The sequence below is a fragment of the Cyprinus carpio genome, chromosome B4 (assembly GCF_018340385.1).
Source record: "Cyprinus carpio isolate SPL01 chromosome B4, ASM1834038v1, whole genome shotgun sequence".
Classification (NCBI taxonomy): Eukaryota; Metazoa; Chordata; class Actinopteri; order Cypriniformes; family Cyprinidae; genus Cyprinus; species Cyprinus carpio.
Genome location: NC_056600.1, coordinates 19,993,816 through 20,002,311, shown reverse-complemented (window position 1 = coordinate 20,002,311; position 8,496 = coordinate 19,993,816). Strand labels below are relative to the sequence as shown.

The 8,496-nt window shown below is 36.1% G+C and overlaps 1 pseudogene; it reads right to left on the bottom strand.

The window, feature by feature from the left end:
- Positions 1 to 4,617: 4,617 nt before the first annotated feature.
- LOC122137271 lies at positions 4,618 to 8,015 on the bottom strand (annotated as a pseudogene).
- Positions 8,016 to 8,496: the final 481 nt, after the last annotated feature.

The window sequence follows — 8,496 nt, the reverse complement described above, 5'->3', positions numbered from 1 at the left end:
TTTAGCTTTTGCTTGTAGTTTACAGGCTTTTAGCCGTGCTTTAATTAGCCTTTGCTTTTAGTCATGCTTTTAAAGTCATCACTGTTTTTAGCGTCTTTGAGCACGGACCACAGCGTGCTGTCGGCCTGCACGCCTGCTGCTGAACTACTCGCCCGATGAGAAGAACACCCACCTAGTCTCGTCAAACCTTTCCTTCTGTTCTTTCTTTAGTTTCTTTTTGCTTTTCTTGAAGGGAGTTCGTGTTCTGATTTAAGTTTTGTAAACGGCCGTTGCCGCCGAGTCTGAAACTCGGCTGTGCCCGTCTGAAAAAAAAAAACCTGCAAAACCAGCCCAGAACTCCGCAGGTCGTCAGCCAATCGCCCAACCACACGGCTTCCCCAAGACGTCACGTTCAGCGACTAACTGAACTTCCAGCCAATCAGCAACCTCTGGAAACCCCCTTTTTCAGTGACAACAAAGGGAACCCCGTTACACAGGCAACGCAAGTAACTTTACTACCTCCAGACTCTCATCTGACTTGGTGTATCTAATAATAATTTTAAAAACCCCTTTACACCTCATTGAGGAACTCAATGCGAGGGTTAATTAAGTGACTGATGGGTGTTCATGTCTATGCAATTTCACGTATTGCCGTGTAAACTTGGGATTCCACAGTTTCATTCTCTTAAACTCATTCTTCCCTAACTTTCTATCTTCCTGCAACTTTGTGTGAATGTGTGAGCACGTGTGCTTATGTGTTAGATTAGTTTATAGGTCTTAGGATTTATCTAATAAAGCCTTATTCAGGACAGGGGTGGAAAAAGAGAAGTATCTTGTGTTTTGTGCTTAGAAGTTAATGTCTTAAACTGCCGATCTTGTTACTGTGCTAGTTAATAGTGTTTTCACTATACATTGGATATTAATATCCAGTGCAGATTTGATGTTATACGGCTCGTTTGCAGTGAACATCGCTGGCCGTTTTCAGTGATAGCCATGAAACAGTGATTCTGTTCAAATCCCTTTAAAATCTTAAATGATTCCCTTTGAGCTAAAATTACCTGTTTTCCCTTACACTGGTCACGAATCCCGGTTCATGGACTTCTGTTCAAATTGCCACCAGAGTTCACTCTTCCATTATAAAGACTCTCTCACTACACAGACTTTCACATGTCACCCCGCACTACAATTCCCATCATCCCATTGCACTGTTTACACACACAGCTGCAATCAATCAAACACACTTTATAAGCCATGGATTTCCTCTTTTAAATCGCCAAGTATTGTTGCGCCCGCTTATCTCTCTTTCAGTGGATAGCAACTTTACAGAGACAGTTTCCCAGTTCTAGTTTTGAGTTCCTAGTTCTAGTCTAAGTCTAGTCACATCTTGTTTCCTGATTGCCTGTTTCCTGATTATTAGCCTGTCGTGGATTATCCATTCGTCTTACTGTTTTGGACTATGTTTTTGGACTTGCCGGACCTTTGCTCGTGTTATCAGATTACTCCTCTTGTCAAGCCCTCTGGATAATGTTCGCTGTGATCTCAGACCAACACTAGCTTTTGGATTACTCTTCATCTTGCCTCTTCTATTACTGTTTGCTGTGTATCGACCCATGCCTGTTTCATGACCACACGCCTTTAAATAAAAGCATGCAAATGGATCCGCACGTTTCACGTGTCTGTCGCACTGCAACAATATCAAACATTTATCAAACTCTTGTTATCGTTTTATTGAGGAAAACTCTATTGCGATAATTATCACTATCGTTTTATTGGTTCAGCAGTAAATTATGTTGTTTGCAGTTTATGATCATATGACCAGTCATGTCAATTTTTGTTACATGCTCTTAGTAGTACTGCCAGCTCTGTAGTAGACCAGATCTGTGTTGCCAAACAATACTACAGCTAAATGTCTCAAACTTTTCCTCTGAATGGCCACTGTCCTACAGAGTTCACTTTCAATCTTGGAAATCCTGTTTGTAATTTCCAGTTAATACTGAATATCTTGAGTGTGTCTCTATTAGGGTTGGAGCAAAACTCTTAAAGACGAGAGCGCCTTTAGCAGGCTTTAGCACCCCTGTATCACAGCTATGACAAAATAATTAGTTCAAATGTTGGTAATCTGTTTACTTACCCACAACCAGATTCATCTCAGATGAACTCACACAATCTTGCTGACTGTAAACTTTATTTTCCACCATCTTCAACTCTTCACTCTCACTCTTTCCAGACGGAGGGAGAAGTTTCCATGTTGAATATGATGAGTAAAGAAATTAGCTCTATCGTGATAATCCTGCTGCTGTGGCCTCTTGTCGACTCTCACCATCTTGATACAGAATGAACCAGAGTCTCTGAGTCTGTTTCTTCTCCATTCCACCTTGAGTACTTCCTTTGGTAGAGATGTGCCAACATAACATGGCAAAACCACTGAAGATGCCAGGCAAACAAATAGGGAAATTTGTACGAACTGCACACAGTGAATTCTGAAAATGAAAGATTGATTTTTTTTTTTTTTAATAAATGTAAATGCAAAAGAAAAGTGAAGGCTACCTTGTGTATAATGATGTAGGGGAGAGCGGGGTAAGTTGTCACATGGGTAAAATTGTCACACTGTTCATAACTCCAACACTAGAGGCTCTATCTCAAAAATCAAATAGCCACTTTGTTTAGCTTCTTTCTTCTATAGTCAACTTCCTGTTTAACATGTGGTCAAGATCTCTCTAATCTAAGGTTTAGCACAATTTTCTATTTTTTGGCTTAAAAAGTAAAAAAAATTGCACTTTCAATTTTACTGCAATACAACTTGTTAGATATAAATGTTTAAAATGCCAATAGCGTGTCTTTTGATACACTTATGTGCTATGTGAGCTAACCTTGAGATTGTAACCAAAATTAGCACACATGTCAGTTGAATAAACAAAGTATTTCTGGAAAACCGAGTTTCGGCCCATTCAGAACCCTGCCCCTGCAGGCCCCAGCACCAACTCTGCCCTGCCTAGCATGCCCAGTTATGCTTCTGCTATCACACAGCTCACCCTTTACCCAGCAATGCTATTGCTGACAGCGGGCTACCAACTCCAGAGGTCATCCAGCCATATCCAAAAGCTGGCCCCGAAAACCAGCCAGCAAAGGAAGGGAAACGCGACACAAATCAGCAATTCTTACTGTACATGCCACTGAAGCAGCAACTACAAATAGAAAAGAATATTGCTGAATCTTTTGCAAAAATCTGTTTCAAAAAGAGAGGGAAAGCTGGGGGGGTTTGGGGGTAGTATAAAAATCTGGACCTAAGAGAAACAAGGCAGCTAAAAGAAGAAAAAATCATACATGAGATCATTATCAGATGATGAAGAGTGCTTCTGGCTCATCTGTGTGGAGCCATTTTCAAACAGTCGTCCAAAAGAGACCTGGGTAAAATGTGTAAAATGCAACAAAAGTGCCCATGATGCTTGCACCTCAGGCCAGGCAATTTATTAGTCCCAGAATTGTGACTCTGAAGATGAGTCTGATTAGTCAGATACAGGTGCATCTGTTTTGTTCAGAGGTTTAACATTCAGTTATCGTGGATCTATATGCAAGCCAGAGAACGTTTGAGTTTAAAGTTCAAAGTGGTCTTGCCACTTAATGTGTGTTTTGATTGAAATGTGCATTGTTTGGATTGAAATAATTGTTTTTTTGTTTTTTTTTTTCAAAATTCTCTAGGCATGATTGTTTATATTTCCAGTTCTGGTATGAATTTAAAAATTTAAATCAATAATCACAATTAAGAAGTTGTGTTCTTATTTTTAACATAATATAGTGTGACGATTTACCCACCAATGGGGCAAAATTGTCACAAGTGCACATAATCTATTCAACATTCTACACTCCGTTATGAGATAAGACATGAAAATGTAATGAATACAACATATGTGCCCATGACTTCCTTCTTTCATTTGGTATCTCCCCTACTAAACCTCAAGAGTTCAGTCTAGAGGCACGCTCCCCCACTAAACCTCAACATTTCAGACTACCCCTCTCGTGTCCCTACTGTATAAATGTCAAAATAGTAACAAAAAGGTTTGTTATTATTTAAGATCTTTTGAATAAAAAATTAACTGATTTCAGTAATTTATCTTAAGCCTCAAATGGATTTTGTTTAGAGCATGAGAATATTTTCCTGTAAACATTACCTGTGGTATAATGTGATCTAGAGTAGATCAGAAACACGAGCAGAAGAGAGCAGATCCAGATGCAGCAATACAGAGAATCAACACCACTATATGTAAAACAGAGAAACCTATAAAGCACAGACATTATATTATAAAAGATTTTCATTTATAGAATTATATGGGCGAGACAAGTCCCCACCATTTTTTGCCAATGTCGGTTTAGTTTCAACAGCTTGCAGCAAAAGTGCATCAAATACATTAGGCAGATTTCCAACACATGCTCTTGATCTATTGATTTCCGAACTTGTGGTGACCTGCTATCTATTCCAAAAACAAATAACATATATAATAAAACATATAAAACATTACGAGAAGGCGGAATATATGGCACTCAGAGTAATTCATTACAAAAATGACCTTAAGAATCTGCGTTATCAAATTGAATTTGCTCACTTGAGCACTTTAATGGGTCAGCAAGAATGACTGATTCCTGAAATCACGGTGATGAGTTAATGGAAATGGTTTTTATGTCAACTAGTCCCAGAGCTGTGGGGTTCCATGATAGCATTTCCATTCTGAACAATGATTCTGAAAATACCCAATACTGTCACAGTACTGTAACTCTGACCCTGACTGCATGATAGCTCTACCCATGACTTTCCCAACATAAAGGAAATCACCACTAATATGGATATTTAGTATTGTATGATGAAATAAACTGGTTTAGGTGTTTATACTTAAATCTTTAATATCTGTGACTCATTAAGTAAACCCAATACTGTAGTTGCATTGGCTGAAAGTCCTCCAGCAAACACTTGACACATGTAAACTCCTTTATCCTCAGTTCTGACACTCTTCAGTCTGAGAGAGAAGTTTCCTTTGGGGATTTCAGCAGTGAAGAACTCAACTCTGTCTCTGTATCGCTCATCTGATGAATCTGATAAAGTCTGATTGTTTTGGAAGAGCAGAACCAGAATATCTTCATCTGTTTTCTTCCATGAAACCTCTTCAATGTCTTCAAGTGTGATGTGAGAGTCTACAGAGCAGTTCAGAGTGACGTCCTCACCCACAGACGCAGATATGGAGCGACTCGATCCTGATACTAGCAAACGCTCTGGAAGAAAATAAAAGTGAAATAGCAGCATAAAATACTTTCATGAAATAAATTTGGTAACACTTCACAATACGGTCCCATTAGTTAATGTTAGTTAATGTATTAACTAACATGAACAAACAATTCATGATAGATAACAATTCAAACAATTCATTACAGTATTTATTAATATTTCTTAATGTTAAAGAGAATACAGTCATTCTTTGTTAGTTCATGTTAACTCACAGTGCATTAACGAATGTTAACAAGCACAACTGTTGATTTGTATAATGCATTAGTAAATGTTGCAATTAACTTGAACTAAAATGCTGAAGAACTATTGTTCATTCTTAGTTCATGTTAACTAATGAATCTTATTGTAAAGTGTTACCATAACTTTCCTAATTAACTTCTACCTGAACTAATTTGGTTTTTACTCACCAAACATTTCTTATCTGAACCACAGTTTGGCCAGAATCCTGTTGACTGTAAACTGTACATCTATAAACCCCTTCATCTTCAGCTCTCAGATTGTCCAGACAGAGGGAGAAGTTTCCATGTTGAATCTCATCAGTAAAGAAATGAGCTCTATTATGATAATCCTGCTGCTGGGCCTCTGCTCGACTCTAAACATATGAACCAGAGTCTCCGAGTCAGTTCTTCTCCATTCTACCTCCAGACCCTCCATTAGTAAGAGTTCATCAACATAACAGGGCAAAACCACTGAAGATCCCAGAGGAGCAAGCGTTCGACACCAGTGGACCAGAGGGACCGTGCACGGTTAATCCTATAAAATTAATTGCATCATTCATTAAAAATTAAACTATTTAACTATACAGAAAATCATTTTTTTTTTTCTACTGTGAAATTTCCATTATAGGAAATAAAAGGCGATTTATTTGCTGTTTTTGTATAAATAGTTGTGTTTATCACTGATCTGAACACAAGCTGTCCGTTTTACCCCCCCCAACTGAAAAGAACAGGAGATTTAGCTGCAGAAGCTAATCTAGGACAAATATTTCTTTAAACCAGACACATGAGTAAACGTAGGGTATAAAGAATTTACTTTTCAATGGAAGTTTATTTTATTTTTGGAAATAACAGCAGCACTTCCTGGTCCAGTTAACACTTGCCCCTGCCTTTTTTAGTTTTTCCTCCATTTTTTTTTTCAGTCTATATCTGCTAGCGAGAGCAAAAGATGCTTTACCACTGCACACAATAATGTACTACAAAAACGACAAGTGATTGTCCTATATATATATATATATATATATAATATATATATATATATATATATATATATATACAGTACAGGTCAAAAGTTTGGAAACATTACTATTTTTAATGTTTTTGAAAGAAGTTTTCTTCTGCTCATCAAGCCTGCATTTATTTGAATCAATAATACAGAAAAAAAAATGTAATATTGTGAAATATTATTACAATTTAAAGTAATTGTTTTTAAATTTATTATACTTTAAATTATCATTTATTTCTGTGATGCAAAGCTGAATTTTTAGGATCATTATCACATGATCCTTTAGAAATCATTCTATGATGATGATTCATTATCAAAGTTGGAAACAGTTCTGCTGCTTAATATTTTTTTCAGAACATGTGATACTTTTTTAGGATACTTTGATGAATAAAAAGTAAAAAAAAAAAAAAAAAAGAAAAAAAAAAAGAAGCTATGTTTTTAAAATATAAATATTTTGTAATAACAATATACACTACTGGTCAGTAATTTTTTTTTCTTTCTTTTTTTTAAATAAAATCAATACTTTTATTCAGCAAGGATGTGTTAAATTGATAAAAAGTGATAGTAAAGAAAATATATTATTAGAATATATTATTAGAATTTTTTTTATTTTGAATAAATGCAGTTCTTTTTAAACCTTTTATTCATCAAATATATTAGACAGCAGAACTGTTTCCCAACACTCATAAATAAATCAGAATATTAGAATGATTTCTAAATGATCATGTGATAGACTGGATGTTACATGTGACACTGAAGGCTGGAGTAATGATGCTGAAAATTCAGCTTTGCATCACAGGAATAAATAATTTTTTTAAAGTATATTCAAATAGAAAACTATTATTTTAAGTTGTAATAATATTTCACAATATTACTGTTTTTTTTTCTGTATTTTTGATCAAATAAATGCAGGCTTGATGAGCAGAAGAGACTTTCAAAAAACATTAAAAATAGTAATGTTTCCAAACTTTTGACCTGTACTGTATATATATATATCCTTATAGTTCAGACATTGATTTACTAACATACTAAACATTTAATAATTTAATAAACACATGACATGTAGGCCTATTACAAGTTGCAGTGGAGTCCGCTCCCAAAAGTTTCTTGTTTCTATGACTGCACTGAAGACATTATTAATTTCTTCTTAATTGTTACCAGATTGCTGTACATATATTTTTATTGTACACATAAGTATTATTTTGATTGGTTTGGGGGGAATGATCTTTGCAGTGTAGCCTACACATATTTCTTATATAACTGTCCTGGCCTCCTGCTCGCACCTCCCCATGTAAACACTATCTAGACAGTTACACGGGAATCAAGTTAAAAAAGGAGGAGATCGTATACGTACCATCAGCGATCATCAGCATCACTGACATCAAAACACAGTTCAACGGCTGCATCTTCAAATATGACAAATTAAACGAAACGATCATGTCTACTAGCTGTAAATGATCGCAGTTGTTTACGTCTGTGTTAGTGAGCGCGGTAAGTGAGGAAGATGACCGCTACTTTCACTTTCACTTTCAAATGGACTGCATTAACCTCTTTTTTTTTTTTTTTTTTTTTTTTTTTTTTAGCTTTTGAGGGTCATTTTTATTGTTATGTGTTTATTATGTGTTTTTATACCTTGGACTTATGGGATTTTAAACTGTGTCAGTGCGAATTCAATGTCCAAAACAGGAAATCCACAGTAGTACAGTGTACATTTTAGGACATCCTCAGACCTCAGCCATTTGACGAATCTAAATCGCTCTATGCTTCATGATAAAAAAAAAAAAAAAAACTTCAGGTCAGGTCAGGTACCGTATTCTTACAATTAGGCATCGTGCCAATAAATATAATGATAAATATATCATTGCCATGTTTAAGTGAAATTTTAAGTGTTAATCTGTTGTAAAGGAATTCTGAATTTATGCATAGGCTACACGGTATACCGCCGCTCCCTATACGCAGAGTACGCAGTTTGCGTAGGGCACCAACTCCCAGGGGAGCGCCATCCCAGTTTCTCCAAAAAA